The sequence below is a fragment of the Microcebus murinus genome, chromosome 5 (assembly GCF_040939455.1).
Source record: "Microcebus murinus isolate Inina chromosome 5, M.murinus_Inina_mat1.0, whole genome shotgun sequence".
Classification (NCBI taxonomy): domain Eukaryota; kingdom Metazoa; phylum Chordata; class Mammalia; order Primates; family Cheirogaleidae; genus Microcebus; species Microcebus murinus.
In genome coordinates this window covers 72,931,845-72,956,308 of record NC_134108.1, presented here as the reverse complement: position 1 = coordinate 72,956,308, position 24,464 = coordinate 72,931,845, and positions in this window count along the sequence as shown.

Here is a 24,464-nt window from a genome sequence, read left to right as displayed (position 1 = left end):
CTTAAAAGAGCTCACAGATAAAGGCACAGTTATAAAAATGGGATGTGGGACTAGGTATGGACAAAGTGATATATGAAACTGATGTGTACAATTTCCTGGTGGTGTCCTTGAGAAGATTGGCTGTGCTGTCTTTCTAGTCTTGCCTTTGTCTTGCTGCATGGGATCTGGGTATGGCAGGTGCACTATTGTGGACCATGCAAATGAGGACCAGACTGCAGATTTGAGGGAGCAGCAAGATAGAAGAGGCCGGAGTCTTGGACATTCTCTCTTTCACTGGAGTGGGAAACACGTTTCTAGCTAGCCATTCAGACCTCTGTTACATATAATTGAGCTTATTTTAAGCAACATATGATAAAAGAGTGAAATAGTAAAAAAAAAAAAAAAGGTAGCCTGGTAACAATGTAAATTAATATATGAAGAAAAAATGGAAACCAGAATCTTAAGTCATAAAATTGTTTACAGTCATTATTTCTTAGACATGCATTTGGTTCCAAGTTTCTAGGAGTTAGAGGTAAAAGGAAGAATGTAATTAGATATACTTTTTCCAATATTATCAGGCAAAACTTTGCTTACCCCTTAACTCTAACAATTTTTTTCAAGTGTTGTTACATATGGGGGCAATAAGATATGCAGTGGACAGAGAGCTTGATAACTACTTATAACAATTGCATTAAGAGTTTCACAGTTTCTGGGTGTGCTCCTTAATAACAATAATCAACATCTTTATTGTCCTAGAATCAATATAGCACTTTGTAATCATGACGATTTCTGATGCTCAGGATTGATTTAAGTATAAAATATAGCATTATTGTGGCACTAAATTTAATATTTTTTAAGCATCAGAAATCTTCCTTTTCTTTTCAAATAAAATCTTTGGCAGACCCTAATATGTAAAACTAAACTCCCTTGATTTAGGTGGGAGGGATAGGCTCTGAATTCTGCCAGTTTGGCCTGCCCTTATTCTTAAACCCTAACTGTCGAACTCTAGAACACAATGCGGAAGTCCTGGATTAAGAGGAATGGGTGTCCTGCATATGCTTGAAGCCATATGCCATAAATATCATTTTCTTTCAGTTGTGCTTTGATAAGATTTGAACAGCTGAGCACTCAAGGCTGTATTTCTTGGCAAAACCGCATATATTTATATAGATTATGAAGACTGGCAACAGCACGTTCCAAAAAAATTATGAAATGTTTATACAATCTCTGATGTATTTTGCTTATTTTTGTAGGAATATGGATTCTGGTTGCTTGGTGATTTAATTTAAAGTGATAATTTATTGGCCAGAATAACTCCTATCCTTCTGAATTAACTTAGGATCCTGAATTTACTCATTAAAATTTTAAACATCTGCCAGGCTGGAAAAAACAGAGGCATATATGAAAAGAAGTGCTGGAACAGTGAAAAGGAAAATGGAATATTAATTCAAAGGATTTGGAATTGTTCTAAAGTAAAACTCATTTTTTAGATGGAAACACTTAATGGAGCTAACAAGATTTTTAGGGAGTGATTTCTTGATTGATCCCAGACTTTGGAGATCTTCATTCCAAATCTCTGTCTGAGGTATTTTTTAAAACCATGAAAATAGACTTGGTAGCTTAGTTACTAAACTGCTTTGGAGATTAACATTTTCAAGCAGGGCACCTTTGTGTTCTCAAGCAATATAGACTCTACAAAAAAATGCAGCTTGAAACACAAAGCAGACATTTTGACTGGCCGTATTGGGTTAATTAAGTATAATAGGAAATAAAGACATCGACAGAATTTTGTCACTTAAGAGTTTGTTTTTGTTAGAGCGAGGATATCATTTAATAGGACCCAATAAAGGCTATTATTATCAAAATTTATTTTGAAGGTTCCTGAATAATTGTTTTGTACACAATCCTCACACACAGTTTAATTACTCAACTTTTGAGTCACAGAGAGTCATAGAAAACTGGTGGCTCATAGCTTAATCCAGTCTGTACGTTTTCAATCTGTGTGTGCGTCTGTCTATGAATATGTAGACTTGGCATATTTCAGAAAAAATAATCCCTTAATTTGAATGCCTTCTTTCAGTAGCCTATATTACCTCTCTGGTTCATCCCTGACCACACCATTTCTGTGCTATTAACATTTTTTGTCCCATAATACATTATGATTAATTGTCTGGACTCTGAGGTCATTTGTATCTGCAAATTTGTAACCCCATGGGCTACTTCCTACCTCTCACATCTGAAGGGAAGCTGGGTTGCCTACACTTATTCTTTTGACACTTTCTAGATGTGGGTACCCTCAATGTGTGTTGGGTTTGAGGCAGTGTTATGCTGGAGCAACTCCTGGCAGCTCATTTTACCTATTTCTTGCCAATTCTTGATCAGGGATCCTTAGGTTGGTAGCTTGAAATCAGCCCCCATGATATTTACACCATAGAAATCTGTAACTGCTACAAATGGTCCGGGGTAAAGAGGTGAGTTAGTTGTCAAACATTTACCAGGACACCAGTGGTTTGAGGGTATACCTGGGTGCTACCAAGTCTGATCTTAAAATGATGATAATTAACTCTTTGCTTTCAGAGTAAATATGTAGTTGTTGGACATAGAGCATGGTTTTCTTCTGAAAGTAAATATGAATTGGGTTACAAGGAATGTAAAAATAGAAACGAGGTAAAGATGCTAAGTGCTACTGTTAAAATTATAGGTTCTGGATTAAGACTTCCAGAGGTTGAGTGCCGGCTCTGCCGTTTGCTAACTGCATATTTTGAGGGGGGAGTTGCTTCAATTTACTAAACCTCAGTGTCCTCATATGTCATAATAGGAATTAAAACAGTATGTTGCTTTGAGAACAGTGGCTGGCACATAGTAAACCCTCAATAAATGTTAATTTTATGATTGTATTACCTACTGTTTTGCCTATGTTACCTTATTATGAAAATACCCCATGGATGTCGATGATGTAGATAGACTAATTGTCATATTTCAGATGAGGAAACTAAGGCTCAGCAAGGTTAAATAGAATCTCCAGGATTACACAGATTTTACGTGGCAGAGCTGGGCATTTTTTTAAAAAGTCTGCATCTTTTAGATTTTACAGCATGATACCTCTTAAGAAAGCTTAGAATTTTCTGTCTTATCAGTTATGGGCTAATTGCCATAGACAACAATATAGGTTTAGGTTTGGCTGCAAGTAACAGAAACAAAATAACCATGTGTATCAGTAAATTGTTGCTGCAGAATAAATCACCTTAAAACTCAGTGGCATGTAGCAATCAAGCTTTTATCATGTCCATAGGTCAACTGGCATGGTTTAAACTAAGACTTTACGATCTGTGGGTCAGCTAGAGTGGCTGTGCTTTAATTGCAGATTTGAAGGTGAGCTTCAAGTCTACCTATCTGTTGTTCTCCAGAGATCAGTGGGTTACCAGGCCAAGTTTTTCTCATGGCAATGACAGTAGCAGAAGAGAACAAGCTCAGCTGCACAAATATATTTCAAGCTTCTTCTTGTGTGTTGTTTGCTAACATCCAATTGGCCAATGCCAAAGACAAAAGATGAGGAGGTATACTCTGCTCTCTGTGGGAGGAACTGTAAAGACATGTGGCAGGCAGGATATAGGAAGGGGTGAGGAATTGGGGCTAATATTCAGTCTATTACATTTGGAATAATGGCTTTAAAAGAGTTCATTTTACTCTCATATGCAGGCCTGGGGTTACTCGATCCAGGATTGTAAGGCAGCTCTACTCCATACAGTAATGAAGGAAGCTTCTATTTTATATGTTATTGCTCTGCTTAGCTTGGCCTCCACTGCCAAGATTAGGAGTTAACAATTTTTTTTTTCTGTAAATGGCCAAATAGCAAATATTTTAGGTTTTGTGAGCTGTATGGTCTCTGTTGCAACTACTCAACTCTGCCACTGTAGTCCAAAAAAAGCTATAAATGGTAAGCAAATGAATGAATTTAGCTGTGTTTTAATAATTTTTTTATGGATGCTGGCATTTTGAATTTTATATGATTTTCATGTGTCCTGATATATCATTCCTTTTGATATTCTTTTCTGAATCTAAAGAATGTAAAAACCCATCCTTTGCCTGTCAGCTGTATAAAATCACCTGGCTGAATTTGTTCCATGGGCTGTTGCTTGCTGACTCTTGCCCAAGATTATCTAAAGGATCAGATGATTGCTAAGTTATCATAGCTGCATGAGTCATCAGGCAAGAGGAAGGGATGAAGAGCAGGGAGCAAAGGGCATGTACAGCCTAGATTTTTAAGAAAGCCTGATGAAACCTGGCACATGGAATTTCCACTTGTATCTCATTGGCCAAATTTAGTCACATGGTCACACCTAGCTGCAAGGGAAGCTGGGATAAGTAGATCAGTCAACTGCCCAGTTAAAAATTGGGAATCCTATCTCTTTGGAGAAAGAGGAAAAGAAGCACTATGGGACAACTAACTAGCAGTTTCTGGCATTTAGTTGTGGAGCTTGAGGGTAAAGAGGTAGAAGAACTGAGCTCATTAAATACATAGCTGGACTTTAAGAATGTGTTATTAAAGGATAATCTTTTTGTCATAAAAAAGAGAAATGTCTACTTTGAAAATAATATACTATAAGCCTCCTTTTCGAGAAAGATAAACAAGATTCAGAAACATGAATCTTCCTTTATAAATGGGAAAGGTTTAAAGGAAAATTATGAAACAAATTATTTAACCCAAAGATTTTTTTTTTCCTTTCCTTCTGGTTCTGTGCATAAAGGTGCTACTCTGTGTTTCTATTAATACATAAACTGAGTTTTTTTTTTTTTTTTTTTTTGAGACAGAGTCTCACTTTGTTGTCCAGGCCAGAGTGAGTGCCGTGGCGTCAGCCTGGCTCACAGCAACCTCAATCTCCGGGGCTCAGCGATCCTACTGCCTCAGCCTCCCGAGTAGCTGGGACTACAGGCATGCGCCACCATGCCCGGCTAATTTTTTGTATATATATTTTTAGTTGGTCAACCAATTCATTTCCATTTTTGGTAGAGACGGGGTCTCGCTCAGGCTGGCTTCGAACTCCTGACCTTGAGCAATCCGCCCGCCTCGGCCTCCCAAAGTGCTAGGATTACAGGCGTGAGCCACCGCGCCCAGCCTGAGTTTTTGATTTAGTGAAAAATAGTCCTTTTAATTAACAGACTTCTTAATCATGTTTCATAACTATCCACAATTATCTAAGCCATAGTCTCAAACTTTGTGTCCCATCTAAGTTTGTCTGGATGTCAAGGTTCGTGAGACATGTGTCAGGTAACTGTGGTTAGTTATAAAGCATGGTTCTTCTAAGAAATAGTAACTGTTCATAAAGTGCGCCTCTTGTCAACCATTTTGAATATAACTAAAAAGTCATTTCAAATATAAGTAACCTTGAAATTACTAAATTAGTAAAAACACCCAACAACTTGCCAATCTTTTCTCTCCTAGAACTAAGCCCTGTTATCTTGAGACACTGAAAACATTTCAATGTAATTTTGTGAAAGGAGCTATGGCGGAAGCATCTGGTGCCCTGCATCCTGTCACCCAAGCTCGTTGTAATGGGAGGCCCAGCAGCAGAGGCCAGGTCTGCCCCAGGGAGCTTCCTGCCTCAAGTGCCTTCCATGAATCATTCCACTCTTCTGGCTCAGGGCATTCTCCGAGGCTTGTAGACTTCAGCTCCATGCCAGTGCAGCCAATAGCTCAGGGCAAACCCTCAAATAATGGAGAATAGGAATCAGTGGGTAAGTGTTCCACCCTCCCAGACTTTAGACAAAACATTCTGGGGTGTTTCCTGTACTCATCTGAGAGTACAAAACCGTTGAGCTTCTGCTGTTGATGACAGTGACCCTAATAACTCATTGTTTCCTCCTTCCTTGTCTCATTCTTCCTGCATCCTTCTCCTACTTCCTGATGTTACTTCCCAGAAAAACGACTGTACTTACATTTTAGTTCTTGTCTAAGGCTTTGCTTTCAAGAGAGCCCAAACTAAGACAATAACTTAGTCTATTATCTTACCTTTTCAGTGATTTAATAAAAGTGCTAGTTACAGTTTCTAAATCTAAAAGACAATGAAAACTTTCTTTCAAAATAAATATCCATCAATATAATTTGTGATAGTGGTTGTCAAACTTCAATACTTGTGAAAATCAACCAGCGGGCTTGTTAAAACAGGACGCTGGGCCTCATTCTCAGAGTTATGGTTTAGTAGTCATGATTCTTAGACAGGGCTGAAGAATGTGCATTTATAACCAATTTCTAGGTGATGCTTACTCTGTTGGTTCAGGGCCCACACTCTGAGAATCCCTGCAACAGTGTGCATGAATTAAGGTTCAAGCGAAACCTAGAAGGGGATGGGATAGAATACCTGGACACAGGTCTATAAACAACTATAAACAACTCTCAGAAAAAGAGAATAATCTAAAAAGAAAAGTAAGAAGGGCAGGAGTATTGTCTATTAAAGTCAGCATAGAGATTTTAAGAGACTGGTTTTGAGGTCCGAGCCTGCCACTTACTATGGCATTGAGATGGGACTAAGCCTCCTGGGCCCCAATTTCTTCATCCATTGAAACAGGCTGCAGATATCTCTCCCTAGGGTAGTTTTAAGAATAAAATGAAGTGATGCACATAAAGTGTTCAGCAGAGCACCTAACACACAGCACAGAACACTCAGATAAATGTTAGTTAATCATTGGGATTGTGCATGGTCTCACATCACAAACCCAGAATTGGAAGACCTAAACTCTTTCAGTCCTCGCTCTTGTCTAGGTGTTACACGTTACCTTTCATTCCCAGCATGTTTGTTCCTCATTGTAAGATGACTGCCATTGCTTGAGGACAGGGGCCATGGAAAGACAAAAAGGAAGAGGGTGCTGAGTGAGAGAAACACCCTCATGGGTCTTGCTTTTTAAATCAGGGAGTGAAAATTGTTACCCAGAACCTCCCTGTGGAATCCTCTCATGGCTCCTCTACTGGCAAGTGAAGCTGGGAAGTTGAATAGCTAGTATTTTCAGATTATCATGAGGAAGGAAATGGTATTTGCTCAGCAACCTACAGTACCTGCCATATGTGCTGAAAGAAAAATAATTTTTTTTGTTGTTTAGATTTTCTGAGGGAAAATATTTAATTAAGGTGTGTAAAATGCTTTTCTCTCTCTCTCTTCCTCATTTGTTTTAATGCCCATATACATACGTCATGGAACCTGCAGGAAATTCACTACTAGGTGAGCTTACTGTGCATTATAAGAAATTAAGTATAAGCATCTTGGTTTTCCAATAGGGACACTGTTAACATCAAGTATCCTTATGAAAGTGTTTTTTTCTATCTCCATCTTGTTTTGTTCTTTAGATAATATTTTATGGTTTCCTTTTCATTAGTGCAAACTTAATAATTCAGTAAGCATTCACTAAGCACTTATGTGCAAGGCATGGTTCTAGGAAATTTGGGGAAGACTCAGAGGAAGGTGGATACACCATTTTGTCCTCAAGAAGCTTACCATCTGGTGGGGATAAGAAAAGGAAGGGCAAAGTGAGTATCAGAGTAGCATGCACAAGGAAGATGAGACGGTTACAGGAAGTAAATCAAGTAAAGACCCAAATCATGGCCCAGATATCTTCCTTGTTCCTAGGATGCAGTAAAAAATTATGATAGTGGCAATGGCCTATATACTGATTTCTCAATTCTATTTTCTACCATAAACCCAGCTTCTCAGCAAAGTGAGGTAGATAGAAAGATAGCACAAGAATAGTTATGCCATTCAAACATTTTGTAGACTAAAACGTACCTAAGTAAATTTTTAAGATCTTGGCACAGTATTTTATTTACCTTCTTAGGTTTTGTTCTGACATTTAGTAGGTGCTATAATATTAAATGATGAGTAGAAGAATGAGTCTGATTCTATATGGTCATTGAATCATATCTTCTTCTAAAATATTACTCATACTACAAAGGTTATGCTTCGAGGAGAAACTTGTAACGTTTGAAATGGGGAAAAAAAGTGAGAGAAAGAGGAAGCAAAAGAGAGAAATGGAGGCTAGTCACTTAGTGGTTAAGAAAATAGAAAACAATCCTAAAAATAATAAATATCATCTCTTGAATTTTTTAAATCTTCAAGAGCCGAGTCTACATCCCAATCTTCCAAGTTTTCTGCGTATTAACTAGTGACTCCTTTCACAACTGTCTTAATTAAAGCTACTTCTGTTGCTCACTTAGAGTCTGCAGCTGATATAGATTATAGCGTGGTGGTCAGAGCACTAAGGCTGTTGTGAATTCTGCAGTGAATAATATACCACTAACATATTTCAAAACTATTTTTGAGAGGCAGATGTTACAAAAAATTCTAGACCAAAATATTTGATTGAATTATTTCTATTTTTTTAAATTTTATTTTTAAGATGTCCTCTATGGAAAGTTGAATTATCAATTTATAATAATACAGAGTTTCCATGAAAAATGTCTTTTTTTAGAGCTACAAAACATTGTTTGCATTTATTCATAAAATTACATACAACCTTTTTCCTACATTACAATTAAGGAGTAGATCTAAGTCTCTTTTATTTTCAGAAGCCCGTGGGCATTATCAGTTATGCTTAGCTTTATGTCTTTGGGTTTTTTTTTTTTAATAATAATTTATAATTTTAAACTCTTTGGCACTTTTAGAATGAAAAGTACAGTTTCAAGGTCTACAGGAAAACACTAGGTTTTCATTAGACTTCCAGTTTGGTCTTATGGTATCAACAATGCAGTACCCAGTTACCACAGTAATTGAATATTAGTTTCTTTTCCTAAAATCTAGGTTATTTAGTCTTAAGTAAGACCATCTGTGGTACATCAGCTGTCTAGTTCATGTGGGGCTACATCAGTCCCAGTCCAGTTCCTTATTAGTCTTTTCTCAATAAAGAAAAATTTCTTAAGGAGCAAACTCAGCCAGGGCTTCCTTGGTACACATGTAAAGTCCCTGGCATGGAGTGGGTACTTAGGAAATAGCTGCTCTATTAAGGGAAGATGGCCAAAGAGGGATTAGAATCCAAGTCCCTAGGATAAATTCCGAATTAGCATTCCTTTTAATGGAAAAGTTCATCTAAAAATTTGTTTGAGTATATTTTCTAGGCATTAACATACTTTTACAAACAAACCCATCACTAGGAACCTTCCAAATGAATCAAACCATTCTCATAAATAATCCTTGAAATTCATATGGGCTTAATAAATAATGGAAAAATTCACTTTAAGTTTTGCCAAATTCCAAATATTGGCAAAAAAAAGTCACACAACTTTTGATCAACACAAAACAATCTAGATATATCCACATGTAACAAACTAAAAACATGATATAAATGTGTAGTGACTATATTTAGAAATTATAATAATTCTTTGTATGTAGTCTACTCATAGCTCTTGTTTACACATCACAGACACTTTTCTACGAAATATGGTTCATATATTTTGAATTTCTTTTTCTGTCATGTACAGTAGGCATAAAAATATTTGTTTGTGGTATGTCTCATTGCCTTGTACTTTTTAAAACTGTTTTCAGATGTCAATTTGTGTAATGTGAGAACTTACCATAAGGATTTCATGAAATGTTTTTAGTTCTTTCAGAAGACCAATGGAGATTTGTAAAATAAATATGCGTTGAAAATATTACTTTCTGTGAAAGGCACAATGGTTAGAAAAAAAGAAAGAAAGAAAGACAAAAGCCAAGCCTTAATTAATGTATTGCTTCTCCCAAAGATGTTGGAATTCAGTGTAAGAAAATAATCCCAATTCAAGAATATCTTAGTATCTGGCCCAACTATTGCCTACTGTGTAAATACTACACCGTCTTTTGAAAGTAATTTTCCAGACTTTATATGGATATTCTCAGAGACAAAGGGCATAGCACTTCATTTCATTTCAGACAACTATAATGTCATAAAGTGCATTCTTATAGTGTGTGTCAAAAACTGCCTCTCTGACTCTTCTTACCATTGGTCCGTCTTCTGTTGTTTAAAGCATGTTGAAATGAGGCTTCTTTCTTACATGATAGTTCTTCAATGTCTTGATAAAATGATTATATTTTTAGGGGCTTTTCGTCTTTAGAACTAAATGTTCTTTCTTTCCTCCTTTTTTCTTGTTTTTTCCTTATTTCTCACCGTTCTTTTCCTCACTCTCTCCTTCCATTTCTACGTGTTTTCATGGTAGGTGGGGGTGGAGAAGGCCTGTTTCCCACATGGAATCATGGTAAGTGCTTTAACATTCAGTTAAATAGAGCTCTGTGAGGGCTCAGAAAGTGAGGAGTAGTCAGGTAAGGCCTCGCAGAAGAGAAGACACAAAGTTGTAAAGGGTGACTGGTAGAAACCCAGCCAAGTGGGAGGTGTCATTGGTGAGCGTCATTCTAAGCAGAGAAAACAACATATGGATAGCCCTTGAGGAACTGTGCTATTCCTCAAGGGGCTTCATTTTTATTGTCTTTTCCATCCCGGTTGCTTCTTTTGTATCTTTTCCAATCTGGCTACATTTTAGGACTTTTGATGGGTAGCTTACGAAAAATAAAAGAAAAGAAATCCAATGATCATAGAAATAGCATACCTTCTTTTTACATGATTTGAGTGAAAGAAAAACATTGTACTAGGTTGGAATTTGTAACAGAGTGTTGGTTGTTCAGAAGTGAGTTAGGAAATTGGAAGTTAGGGAGGGAGAAAACACAGTGGACGGCAAGCAGAAAATGAGAGGAAAGGGAGGGTTAATGGTCATGAGAAGGGTGAAGGACATGGAAGAAAATGAATAAGGTGCCTCCTATGTGGATAAACTCAAAGGGTGTGGCACTCACAGCTTTGATGTAAATGGGGAAATCCCCTGTCAACATTGTGAGACTTCTATTTAAAAATTATTCTAAACTGTGTGTATCTATGTGAAGAAAAAAATGTATTTTCCCCATGATTTCCTTACATTAAAAACATTCATATTACATAGGTACATTTCACTTCTTTATGATGCAAGTCTTTTATTTTTTCCCCCCAATATTCTGTGATTACCTCATTTAATTTGTATTTCTAGAATATGTCATGTGACTATTCAATGGAATCAGTACTTTTTCAAAAAATAACCAATTAACCCATTCATTCATTTGACAATTTTTATTTTTATACAACCCTGAATTACTGTTCTGAGGCCAAATTTAGAGTGGAAATGTATTTTCTGTTAAGCCAATAAAAATTCTTCCTCTTTCTTGGGATATTTTTCTAAAAAATGTGAAAGTGTTTCCTGTAGTGATGAAAATATACTGGTACATAAAAAGAATACGTTGTACCTTCTCAGTTATTGAACTCGAACATCACCCAATTTATAATGAGTGATGTAGCTCTTTGGAAATTTGCTGGTTGTGGTCCCATCTAACTCCAGTGCCCAAGATACCCACAGCCGTCTCTCCAGACACCGAATCCTGCCCTTTCTTCCAGGTCTAACCTTCTAGGCCTTTTATAAAAACTACCCTCTAGTTTCAGTTCCTTTTATTTCCCCGGCTCTTATTAAATCTGTCAAGATTTTTTTTTTTACATTAAATTAGCTTCTTTTTTATACTTAGAGTCTGCTTGCATACCAGCATGTTTGTGTGAATGAGGAAAAGATAAATTGCAAATAGGTACCACCAGTGAGTGGGCAAATTAGCAGGAGGAGCCTCTCTATCTTGGGCTCAGCCACTATAAACGGAACTTGACTAGATTTCAGCTCCCACTTGCCCTTTGGCTGGGTATCCACATGAACAACTGCAGAACTATGTCCAATTCTGCTCATAAAATCTAGCACTTACATTACTAGTAATGAACACTTAAGCAATAGTTGTGTTTATTTCAATCTTTGATAAGGTACCAAGAACTTTTTTGATCATAAAGAGACAAATGCCATAAATCTTTTTTTTTTTTCCTCTCAAAAGTACAAAGTCATCTCTACAATGTATCTCTATATCACCGGCCAAATAAAAGCAGGAAGACACAGGACAGAGGAGGCAGCAATTAGATAATTTAGTGAGTGGGGCTGTCATTGAGATTATAGACACAACGGAACCAACTTTTAATGGTTATACTCTTTTTTTGGCCTGAGCCAGGTTATAGAGTAAGAGTCCAATGTTTTCAAAAGCTACCCTCATGCTCACACAAGCTTGTTTTTATACATCTCATTTAATTTCATGTTTTTCTTGGCTGCTGTGTCAAAGTTGTAACATTTCGCCTGATGGTGTAGTGCCAAGATGCGATTCTACGTGTTGGTGTGTGCTTAGTGTGGAGCAGCTGCTTGGTCCTGTTGCAGACACTGAAGAAAGGCTGCATCCTTTGGCCGGGTTTCCTAAGCTCCTGGAATTTAACATCTTAGCCAGTAGCCAGGGGCAAGGCATCCAGGTTGTTACATTACTCTTCAATATCAAGCATTTTAGAAACACCATCTCTTCTGAACTTGCGTCAGTGCTCTCATTATGCCCTGTGCAGGTTTGCATTTACAAAAAGCGCTACAGGAAATCAGGTGCTGTTGCTACGCTCCTTACCATCTGTTGTTGTGCAGTTATTTTTAGTTCCCTCCTTCATTAATCACCATGACTGTAAGGGGAAATGGACTACAGGGCTGCTCGACTGCGGTTTAGACGACCAACGACTTCTGAATCAGCCTTTCCTTTCTTCATTTGAGACATCACACTGGGTTCTGCCTGGCAGGTTTATTTTAGTGGAGAAAATATTTGATGTGTTGGCGTCAGATGAAATAATTTATCATGACAATGGTGAGCAGGCATGGACTGATAAGTTTGAATATAGCTCAGAGAAATAAGAACAATTCAATTTACTTGGATTCCCTTACTTACCTTACCAGTGATTTTTGCCTGCCATTTCTGGGTGAAACGTGGACATTTCCTGGCAACTACTGTTCCTTTTGTGAAAATAATAATTAGCAAAACAAGTAGTGTTAGAAAATGTATGCAATGTAGCAACTGAATAGAGTTTGAATAGATTAAAATTATATGGTATTTTTCTGAGGGGAGAACACATAATATTTAGAGTTCAAAAGTGTAAACTATTTTGCTATCCCTGGTGAGCCCAGAAACACTTTTTTTTTTTTATTTTTCTGATGTCATGGTGTATTTATGGACATTGATCTTGAATAAAGGTACTTGAACATTACCAGGGAACATGTAAATTTGCATGACCTGCTTCATGGTGGACAAATCTCCACAAGGATGTGTGTTAGATCGAATCATGTTCTTTTAGTATTCCTGATGTCCATGGATCTTTCTGTCAGCATTGCTACCATCATACAAATCCCTTATTGATCATAGTTCATAGCAGTTTTCTCTCTATTGGTCATTGCCATAATTTGGTGTTCACAGTAGAAATGCCCATGGGGACTTAACGTTTGAGATGAAATTTTGAATGTCAGGCCATCGTTTATACTTGGACTGATAAGTACTACTTTATTGCAAAGTCTACTGCTGACAGTGTTTATTTGTAAACAATAAATTCTTCTCAGATTCATTCAAAAAATTTGCTATTGCTGTATTTAGGCCATATGGAGGCAGTATACAGAATTGGTCCCATATTTTGTTTACTGAAACCATGTATTCCATTCATATCTTGATGAACATTTGGGATGTTTCCACTTTTTGGCTTATTATAAATAAAGCTGTCATGAACATTTGAATATAAGTCTTAGCATGGACATATGTCTTCATTTTTCCTGAATAATTCCTAGGAAGGCTAATAGTCTCACCTGGAGATATATCATACATTAATATTTAACATTTTTTTTACAGTCTCATACATGATTTTCTAAAGTGATAGTGTCATCTAATATGTGAGGGTTCTTATTGTTACACATAGTTAACACTTGTTAGTCTTTTTAATTTTAGCCTTTTTGGTAGAGTGTAGAGGTATATCATTATGGTTTTAATTTTCATTTCATGAATAACTAATGATGTTGGAGAATTCTTTCATGTGCATATTTAACATTTATATGTATTCTTTTGTATAATATCTGTTGTTCATTTTTTCTGTTTTTTTTCCCTGACTGAAGTGTTTTAAGAGTTGTTATACTTTGAATAACAGTGCTTTAACAGATATACATATTGCTAATATTTTGTTCAAGTTAGAGTTTTCTATTGTATTTTGAAGAAGTTTTTAATTTGGAATAAGTGCAATTTATTTTTCTATTGTTAGACCTTTTGGTGTCCTGTTTCCAAAATCTCTGCCTTCCCTAATGTCATAAAGATTTTGTTCTATGTTTTCTTTTTATATAGTTTTTGCTTTAAATTGAGGTCTATGATTGATTCCATGTTAGTTTTTGTGCATGGTGGAAGATAAAGATTACCATTCATTTTTTTTCCATATGGATGGATTTCAGATTTTCTAGCAGCATGTATTGAGAAAATTATCTTCTCTTTTTAAATTAATTTGATTCTTTTATTGAAAATCAATTGATCATGACTATGTATGAGTGTGTATTTTTAGGCTTCTATTCTGTCTTATCGACCTATATATCTATGTTAGTACCATGCTTAGTTGAATACTATTGGTTTATCCGGTATCATACATCTTCAGATTTGTTCTTCTTTTCAAAATTGTTATGGTGTTTAGGTTTTTTGTATTTCCATATAAACATTAAATTGTGCTTGTGCAGTTTTACAACAATGCTGGCTGGGATTTTGAGATTGTTTTGAATGTATAGATCAATTTGGGAAAAGGTATATTTTAATAATATTGACTCTTCCAATTCATTATGGTATATTGCTTATTTTATTTTTAGGTCTTTAGTCACTTTCAATATTTTGTAGTTTTTTTGTGTAAATTTGCATGAATTGTTAAATTTATCTCTAAGTAGTTTAGATATTTTTGATGAAATTATAAAATACTGATTTTTTATTTTATTTTACAATTCTTTATTTTTAGTATGTGGAAAAATTATTGTTTTGTATTTTGAACATGTATTCAGTTTTCTTGATCAATTCACTTCTCACTACTAGTAGCTTTCTTTTGTGTGTTCCTTAGAGTTTTTATGTACAAGACCATTTCCTGTGCAAATCAATAGTTTTATTTGTCTTTATAATATGTATGCCATTATTTCTTTTTCCTGACTACAGCATAGCCTAGGATCTTCAGTATTATGTTGAATAGAAAGGGTAACAGCAGATGTGTTTGCTTTGTTCCTAATTTCAGGGTAACAATCTTCTATCTGTCATCATTACGACATTAACTATAGTTAACTACATTAACTGTAGTTTTACCAAAGATGCTCTATATAATATTGAAGAAGCTCTGTTTTGTTTCTAGTTTCCAGGTTTATATTTTTTGCATGAATTTATGTTGAATTTTGTGATGTGATTTTTCTATGTATATTGAGATGATCATGTCATTTTCTCCTTCACTCTGTCAAACTGACTTAATACGTTGAATATTTTTCTCATGTTAAATTATTTCTATGGTAGGCCCTACTTCTTAATGATGCATCTTTTCCTATATATTCCTGTAGTTAATTTGATAATATTTTGCTAAGGATATTTACATCTATGTTTATGACTCTCCATCACTTTCTCTCTCTTTTTTTTTTTTACATTAGGTTAATGAAGTCTATAGTGGTTGAAGTCTATAGTCCCAGTTTTTCTTTTTTCTTGTGTCTTTTTCAGTCTTGATATTAGTGTGCTGTTTCATTAAATTATTTGGAAATGTTCCCTTCTCTATAGTACAAAAGAGTTTTTAGAAGCTTGGTATTATTTCTTTCTTAAATGTTTGGTAGAATTCACTAGTGAAGCAAACTGGAGTTTGCTTTGTAAGGTGTGGTAGTCTTCTTTGTCTTTGTTGGGTGGCTTTTAACTACAAATTGAATTTATTTAAAAATATATGAGTATTTTGTATTTCTTCCTGTGTTAGTTTCAACTATTTGTATCTTCCAAGGAATCAGCTTTTTTCCACCAAACTGTTGAATTTATTGACATAGTTGTTGATAATATTAATACCATAATATTAGCAGGAACAGAATCAGAGTTCTAGTTCTTTATGACACTGGTAATTTCTGTGTTCTCTTTCTCTTTTTTTATTACTAAGTCTAGATAAAGGTATATCAATAATATTGATCTTTTCCAAAAATTATCTTTGTTTTTTAAATTTTTAATTATTATGGGTACATAATACTTGTATATCTTTGTAGGGTACATGTGATGTTTTGATACAGGCATACAATGTAATCAAATCAGGATAATCAAATCAAATAAGGTATCTATTACCTCAGGCATTTATCATTTCTTTGTGTTAAGACCATTCCAATTCCACTCTTATTATTTTGAAGTATATCTTAACTTACTGTTGATATAGTCACTTTGTTGTACTACCAAATATTGTTTATTCTATCTATGTACCTATATTTTTGCATCCATTAAACATCCCACTTTATGCCCTCCACCCTGCTTACCCTTCCTAGCCTCTGGTAACTGTCGTTCTACTCTCAGTCTCCATGATATCAATTTTTAAAATTATTTAGTTCCCACATATGAGTCAGAAGATGCAAGATTTGCCTTTCTGTGCTTGGCTTATTTCATTTAACATAATGTTCTCCAGTTCTATCCAGGTTGTTGCAAATGGCAGAATTTCATTCTTTTTTGTGGCTATGTAATATTTCATTGTGTATATGTACAAAATTGCTTTATATGTTCATCCATTGATGGACACTTAGGTTGATTCCAAATCTTTGCTTGAGATCTTTTATGGCATCTATCCCACCTTGGAGACCATTTTATATGCTCTTAAAAATATGCATTCTGCTATTTTTAGTGGAGTGTTCAATCATATCAAATTGGTTGATAATATTCAAGTCATTTATTCCTGTTAATTTCTTTATCTTTATGTTCTATCAATTCCTGGAAACAAAAGTGGTGAAGTTCCCAATTACAGCCAAATTTTTGATTTCTCCTTTCAGTTCTGTCAATTGTTCTTTTATATGCTTTGAAATGGTTTTATTAGCTGCATATACATTCAGGGTTTTTATATCTTGTTGATAAATGACTTTTATTATTATGAAAATTCACAAAGTTATAATGTTTCATGATATAAAATCTACTTTTTCTGTTATTAATGTAATTATATCAGCTTTTATTTAATGATCATTTTTATGGCATATCTTTTCCTATTCAGAAATATTTACCAATTGTTGATGATTTATTTTCACCTGTAACAAAAACAAACATATTTACAGAAAATAATTTAAAGCAAATCTTTAATAAGCTCTGCCAATTTAATCAAGACTGTTAAAAAGAAGAAGAAAAAAAGATAGTAATAGCAACATGAGGGATGTTCCTAGAAAAGTGAAATAGTTCTAAGCCTGATACAAGTAATTCTACAAACTTAATTTCATTTGTAAATATGAGAGCATGGATCAACAAGTTCATATTTTAAAAGTATAGGTAGTAGAACATAATTATAGCAGTATCCTGTATAAAGAAAGAAATATTTCAAAAGAAATAATTTTAAGATCATTGACATAATTGGTATATTTGTTTTTCAAATGAAAATGGATGTCTTAGTAAAACTGTCATTAAATAAATAAAATAAATAAAAGTATCGTTAAAGAGTAAATACTTTAAAATACACCAACAAAACCAAACTATAGAAGTTGTAGAAAGCTACAACAGTGTGTCAGTTTACCCTAACAATGAGTAAGAGACATATAATCTACAAAACTTGAATTTCCCTTTGACCCACTAGAGAACTGAGGTTACAAGGCAACCAAGTAAACTAAATTCTCAAAAGCTATCAAATATCACAGGGGAAATGGAACATAAAATTTGTTTCACAGTTGTCAGAGCACTAAGAGAAGAAATGGTCACTATAAAAGGAGATAAAATGAATACAGCTAATATTTTAACAAATTCTTAAAGGTGGAATTTGGGCCAACTTGACCGTTTTAAATAACTAGGAGCTCCAGATCAAAGAAAGTCCACACTTACATGCAAGTATTTTTCCATGGAATTCAAGCAGGTTCTCCCAAGAAAGATTGGGGATAGTTCACAACCCTGAGGAAAAGGTCCTTCAGTGAATGTGAGGAACAGAAGCAAACTCCTCTGCCTCTAAAAGCCTGGGAAAATATCCACTGGTTCTGGAGAGGAATAGAATTAAAAACTGTCTGCAATCTGAGGGAGGGACAGTAAACACTCTCAGACCTGAAATCCTGAACTAACAAGGACACAGAACAAAAACCTGCTCCAACTGAGAGAAGAGAAGAAAACTCACTCACACAACACTCACCAGAGATGCAAGGTAAAGTTGAGAAGTGCAGAAGTACTGAGTAAGCCCCATGTTGAGGCCCAGGCTCAGAGGTCCTTCCTGAGACCAAGGCTGGATCGGAATAATTGAGGATCCCCTAGTCTTCAAAAACAATTCTAGTACCGACTAACAAGAAACAGCAGTTTATTTTGGGGGAGGATAATTAAGAGCATAGAGAGCTCCAGAAGTGCAGGGATGACTGGAAGCTTAGAGTGACACACAAATAGTGAGAAAAACCTTCTGACACTTAGTCCTCCACCCTACGCACAATACAATAGCAATCTAATTCTAGAAAAATGTGATGCCTGTGGTGCACTGGAGGTAGACACAGAAACACAAAACTATAAACTAGCTCAACTGCTGGGTAGATTGACTGAATATCCCATGGATGATAACAGAAGTCAGAAGATGCATATCCATGCATAAATATGATTTAATTCAGTCTCTACTGTCCTGTATACAATAAACTGCATTTAATAAAAAAATCGACACATTTGCAAGAGATAAAAATGAACATAACTAGACAGAGATGGCTCAGATGAATGAATTCTCAGAGAAGGAATTAAAAAGAGTTGAAATAATAAATAATCTAGGGGAAAAGGTGGACAAAATTCATGAATAGAAGGGAAATTTAAGTAGAGAAATGGAAACTATAAAAGGATCAAATAGAAATGGTTGGAAATTTTAAAAAACATGACATCAGAGAGGAAGCACCCTGCTGACAGATTTATTAACAAACGTTACAAGCAGAGGAAAAATAATCAATGAGCTTGAAAACAAGTCAACAGAAATCACTAAAGTTAAAACACAAAAATAAAACACATTTAAAAAATCAGAAGAGAGTATCCATGGGGTGTGAGACAATATCAAACAATCACATTAGAGTACACGAGAGAGAGAGAGAGAGAGATGATATGGTAGAAGGCCCATGTGAAGAGATAACTGTTGAGAATTTCTGTTCCAATAATGAAAGGATTAAACAATAGACTAAAGAATCTCAGAGAACCACAAGCAAGAGAAATAAAAAACAAATCCCATAATATCCTATTCAAACTGCTGAACATTACAAGTAATGTGAAAAAGTGGAAAGAGATAAAGATCTGAAAGGTAGTCCTGATATTAATAGTCTCATCTTGTAAAATGATCAAATAATAGTTTTAAGTTAAAGAAAAAAAATAATTTTGTTTTATTAAGTAACTATTACAAGGTTAAGCCAGAGAGGAACTAAAATATCATAAGGTAAGATAAAAATATATTACAAGCTGTAGGCCTTCAAAAATTAAATCCTTATAGCAAGAAGTCCTTAGATAATATTTAAATCTGATAAATTGCAAAGTAGAACTAGAAATAATTGTTACATATATTAACTACTTTAGGAAGCAGTTAAATAATTAAGAATACTTGTGTTAAAGTATTATTTTCAAAAAGGCAAAGTTATGACTCTCATGCAAATATAAAATAAAGATGTGTCAAATATTTTATTCAATTCACTGATTAAAGAGGGAACTAGTAAGAAGCTATGACCAGTTGGAATCAGATTTGAGCTGTTAAATAGTATAGGACATTTAAGAAAGAAATGTTAGGATAAGATTACTGGGATAGCTACAAAATTGCTTAATTTCCTACAGTACAATAAATTGTATCCTTTATCTTTATCTTTTTTACTGGGCCAAAATTGGTTGCATTCCCTATTAGACAAAAATCTATAGGTTAATATGTAACTTCACTAAGTTGAGTTTGTATCCTTGGCCTAAAGTGTTGTTTTTGAGAAACTAGCCTAAAGAAGGAGTGTTTCAAAAATGTTGTTTTTAGCTTGTGTGATTATTACTTTGATAAAAATAAAATAGAAAATAAAATATTTTTCTATTATGATCAGCTAATATTTGATGCTTGATATGTGCTAAGCACTTTGGAAAATATTTTACATAAAATATTTTTTTTAAACAATATTTTATTTATGTCTTACAAAGAAGTCCAGAAGTAGGAGTCAAAGGCTATTTTAGAAGCTCCAAGGCCACCAGAGAGTCCATATTTGTCTATGTGATTCTCTACCTTCCTTAGCATGCTGTCTCATAGTCCAAAACAGCTGTTGGAGCTCCAGTCATCACATCTACAATCTAGCCCCTAGAAAGAAGGAAGAAATGAGAAAAGCAGCATCTCTGTACTTTAAAGACATTTCCTGAAGTCACATATGACATTCTTGCTAATCACAACTGATGGCATAAATTATATAGTTTAATTTCACCACATCCTATGAGATAGATAATATTATTTTATGGATTTCACGTATGAGGAAACTAGGTTACAGGTAAGCTAAGAAACTAGGCCAAAATGACATATACTCTGAATGGTACTTGCCTAGTCTGTGATTTGAACTATGGATCAATCATACCAGATAATGAGGAGAGGCTGGCTGTTTCAATACTAGAATAGAGCACTTTAGGATATGCGAATTGTTCTGAAATTTGAATAATTCATTAGGAAAATAAACAAAACTCATTTCTGATTTGATGTTATTTGTGTTTAGGAGCTTCCAAGAACAAGCACTGAAGCAGACAACATTTAAATATTTCAGTACTCAAACAGTACAACAGAGACCTTCCATTTGAATATCATTATCTTTTCTCTTCCACAATTTTAGCCTTGTAAGCTCATTTCAGCAGATTAGCTTTTTGAAAGTTAATAATAGTACATAATTATTAGCATCTTCATTGAATGCTTTGCTTATTTAACTGCAGTTTTCTCTGCATGACTACTCAGTGTACCAAACTATTTTGCTGTTCAGATTTCCTTTTTCAATTACACTTTGCATGATTATCTTTTGAATGTGGAATATCTACTTGTTGCCAAGTAGTTTTGTTTTGTTTTTACTACAATAGCTAGTATCTTAGTATAGGTGTATTTGAGAATATCTCATTATTGGTTTTAAAACAGAGTTAATTTTTCTTATTTTTAGTTTTGCTACTTAGAACACTATGCTAATGAATTGAATCTATTGCTATCTCAGTGTCTTTGTGTTTCTTCAGAGTTTTTGTTAAACTATGTATAAGGTGCTACTTAGTGGCTATTCCCTAGAGAACCCAATTTCTAACACTGCTGCATGTGGGAAAGAAAACTTTGGAAGGATAGTGCTAACAAAGATAAAATAGGGACATTTATCTACTAGTTTTAAATTTAATTGATTATTAATAAAATAATTAAAATTACTAGCAAAGAATTTGAGGAACTGCCTTCCTAAGCCTGTTGAGAGTTTACTATATGGCAGATGGATGTTTTATTAAGTGATTTTAAAGCATAATATAATTTAATTCCTGCAGTAACTTATGAGACAGGTACTATTATTTTTCAGATAAAAGTCTGAGGCTTATTTACCCTAAGTAACCTTTCCAAAGCCACAAAGCAAACAAGCAGACCTTAATTTATTTTCTTTCATTGGATCTCACCTCCTTGGGAAACCTGTCCCAACCGCCCTTACTTGGGCCATGGCCTCCCCAGATACCCTGTGTTCACATGATCTCATGCATCTCAACTTGTCTGAGCATTTATTTGATCAATAGTTGATCTGTAAGTGTATGGACCATGTACATATCTGCAAACTCTAGCATGATGTCTCGCATGTAACAAGCTTTTCATAATTATTTGTGAAATAAAGGAATGAAGTGGGAAAGGCACTATTTGCTATCAGGAAATCTGTTTCATAACTCTTGCTCTTTTAGTATGGTTATATTTGAGAATGACAGTGAATTAAACAGTTAAGTTATGCTAGTATGTATGTGAATTACAGGTCTTATTGAGTTTGAATAATTGCTTCTGGACTGTTTCATACACTTTGAGAGAAGGCAGACCTAAATTCACCTTCTCTCGTTATAATCAAATAGGAAATTTGCTACTCAATACCCCAAAGTTCTAAGAAGCCAGACCAGTCATCTTTAAGATAATCTGCTATTTTAAATTTCCACATCACATTTCTGTGATAGTTAATTGTTTTTTTTCTCTATGTATGTTGTTAAAATATATAGTAGAAATAGCCGCATAGTAAGAAGTGTAAGTTGATAATAAACACTCCTAAATATAAGGTAGAGAAAGAATTTCACAATTTACTTTCTAATTAAATTCTTTTGTAAGTTTGTTTTTTAGAATATAATAAATTTAGAGTCAGGTAGACGTCACATTTATTCATCTTAGTAGTCACTGACTCTATTCCACTTTATTAGAATATGAAGTTATTATATGCTTTTCAAAACATGTTTCAAGAGCTTGATTCTATTGGCTCATTTCTATGAATTACAAATCAAAATAGTTATAATCAACATTAACAACATTTTGAAATAAGTTATGAGACAACCGAATTTTATGTTTTTATATTCCAATGCTTTAAATTGAAAAATTTTATGTTCAAAGGAAATCATTTTATGCACAGTTGGGAGTAAAACTGTTTTTGTTCACTGATAAAACTTCCTCTGAAAAGTCACTAAAATAAGAAACATATTTTCAGAAACTTTCAAGGCATATTTTTATTGTTTGTATTCAATAAATGAGAAATGATTTATACATGATAATGTTATTTCATGCCTTGCAGGAAATCTTCATACTTATAGAACAAAACACATCTGGTTAGCACTCACAGTTTTTTATCCGTAAAATAGCAAGACAAGTTATATAAAGAAGTGTAATATTATATCTCCCATTTAAATTACTCTACCTTTACATGTGTCTGACTTCTAGTAATTTTGTTTCGTTACTTTTACAGTAAAATAGCTCCTACCCAGAATTCAAGTCTATAGCAACATAATTTTTCAGAATTCCAGTGAGATTATAAACATCAACAAAAAAGATCTTTGGTAGCTATATTAGATGCTCCAAATTTCATGTACCTTGTAGGAGGGATACTTGAGGTGTGTACTAGTGTCTTATTTATGAACATTTTAACCTTATGCTTAATAAGTTGATTATTTATTATATTTTCCAAGATAACAAAAAATTAGAAATAATATTAGAAGTTGTCACAAGACTGCCATAGGTAGGCACACTGAAAGGACCGAAGACAGATCTGAGAAGCAGAACAAGGAAATGCAAATCAAAACAAAAACAAAGTAAACAATAGCAACAAACTGAACCGCAGAAGAGTAATTTAGGATCATTAGTTCAGGAGCAAACCTCTGTGTTTTAACTATTATATTCATAGTTCCTGCAAGTTTACTATAATAACTGATGTTTATAATAATGACACAAAGTGGTATTAAGAATGATATAACTAAAGTTCAAATGAATTAAATATATTCCAATTGTTTTACCAAATTAATTACTAAAATATTTGCAAAAAAACAGTTAACCAGGAATTCCAGAATTATTAATTATCCAAAACTTATTTTACATTGACTTCTTATCATCATGAAATCACCTTACAGTGAATATTAATATGATACTTGAGGGGGAACCAAGATAGAAAATGAATCATCATTTATTGAGTGTCCATTCTAGGTTAGGTACTTTGTTAGACTTAAATAAGCTACTTTATATAATAAAAACATTTTTTTTCCAAATTTGTCCAGGAAATTTTCAAAAGGCAATTAGAAAGTAAACTGCTGAGACATGTAATGAAATATACTGCAAAGGGTCTTGAACAGTGAGGCATTCTAGGAGCTCCAGAGAGAGGAGCTGATTATGTGAAATTGATTAGAATGTCAAATCTGAGCAACCATGTGGGATCCAACCTGGAATAATTTGCAAGACAATACGTAATCTGTGAAGGAAGGAACAAGTCTTTGATGAAACATATATGAGTATTATATAATTATTGAGCTAAGTTGTCACTAAACATCTGGCTAATTTATAATTTTGGGGCTGGGGAAATCTTCCACAATGTAGTTAGCATGGAAACCATTCTCATCCCAAGAGGACTATTTCTGTGTTGGGCAAGTGCCTTTCTGACATATGAATTGACTAGCGCATCCCAAACTTTTGCTAATGAAAAATTGTTTCATTGAATGTTAATAAGTATAATGATAGAGCAATAAAGTCTTCCTGTGTGTGTGTGTGTCTGTGTGTGTATACACACATACATATACACAAATATATATATGAAACTCATGTTGTTTTTGTTTATTCTTTCTTGGCTTGGTTTAGTTTATTGCAGAATTTCTTAGAGATTATACTACACTACTGTATACTGTAATGACACATGGAGATGAAAAGAGAATAACAGTAACTATTTTTATTGAGCCTTT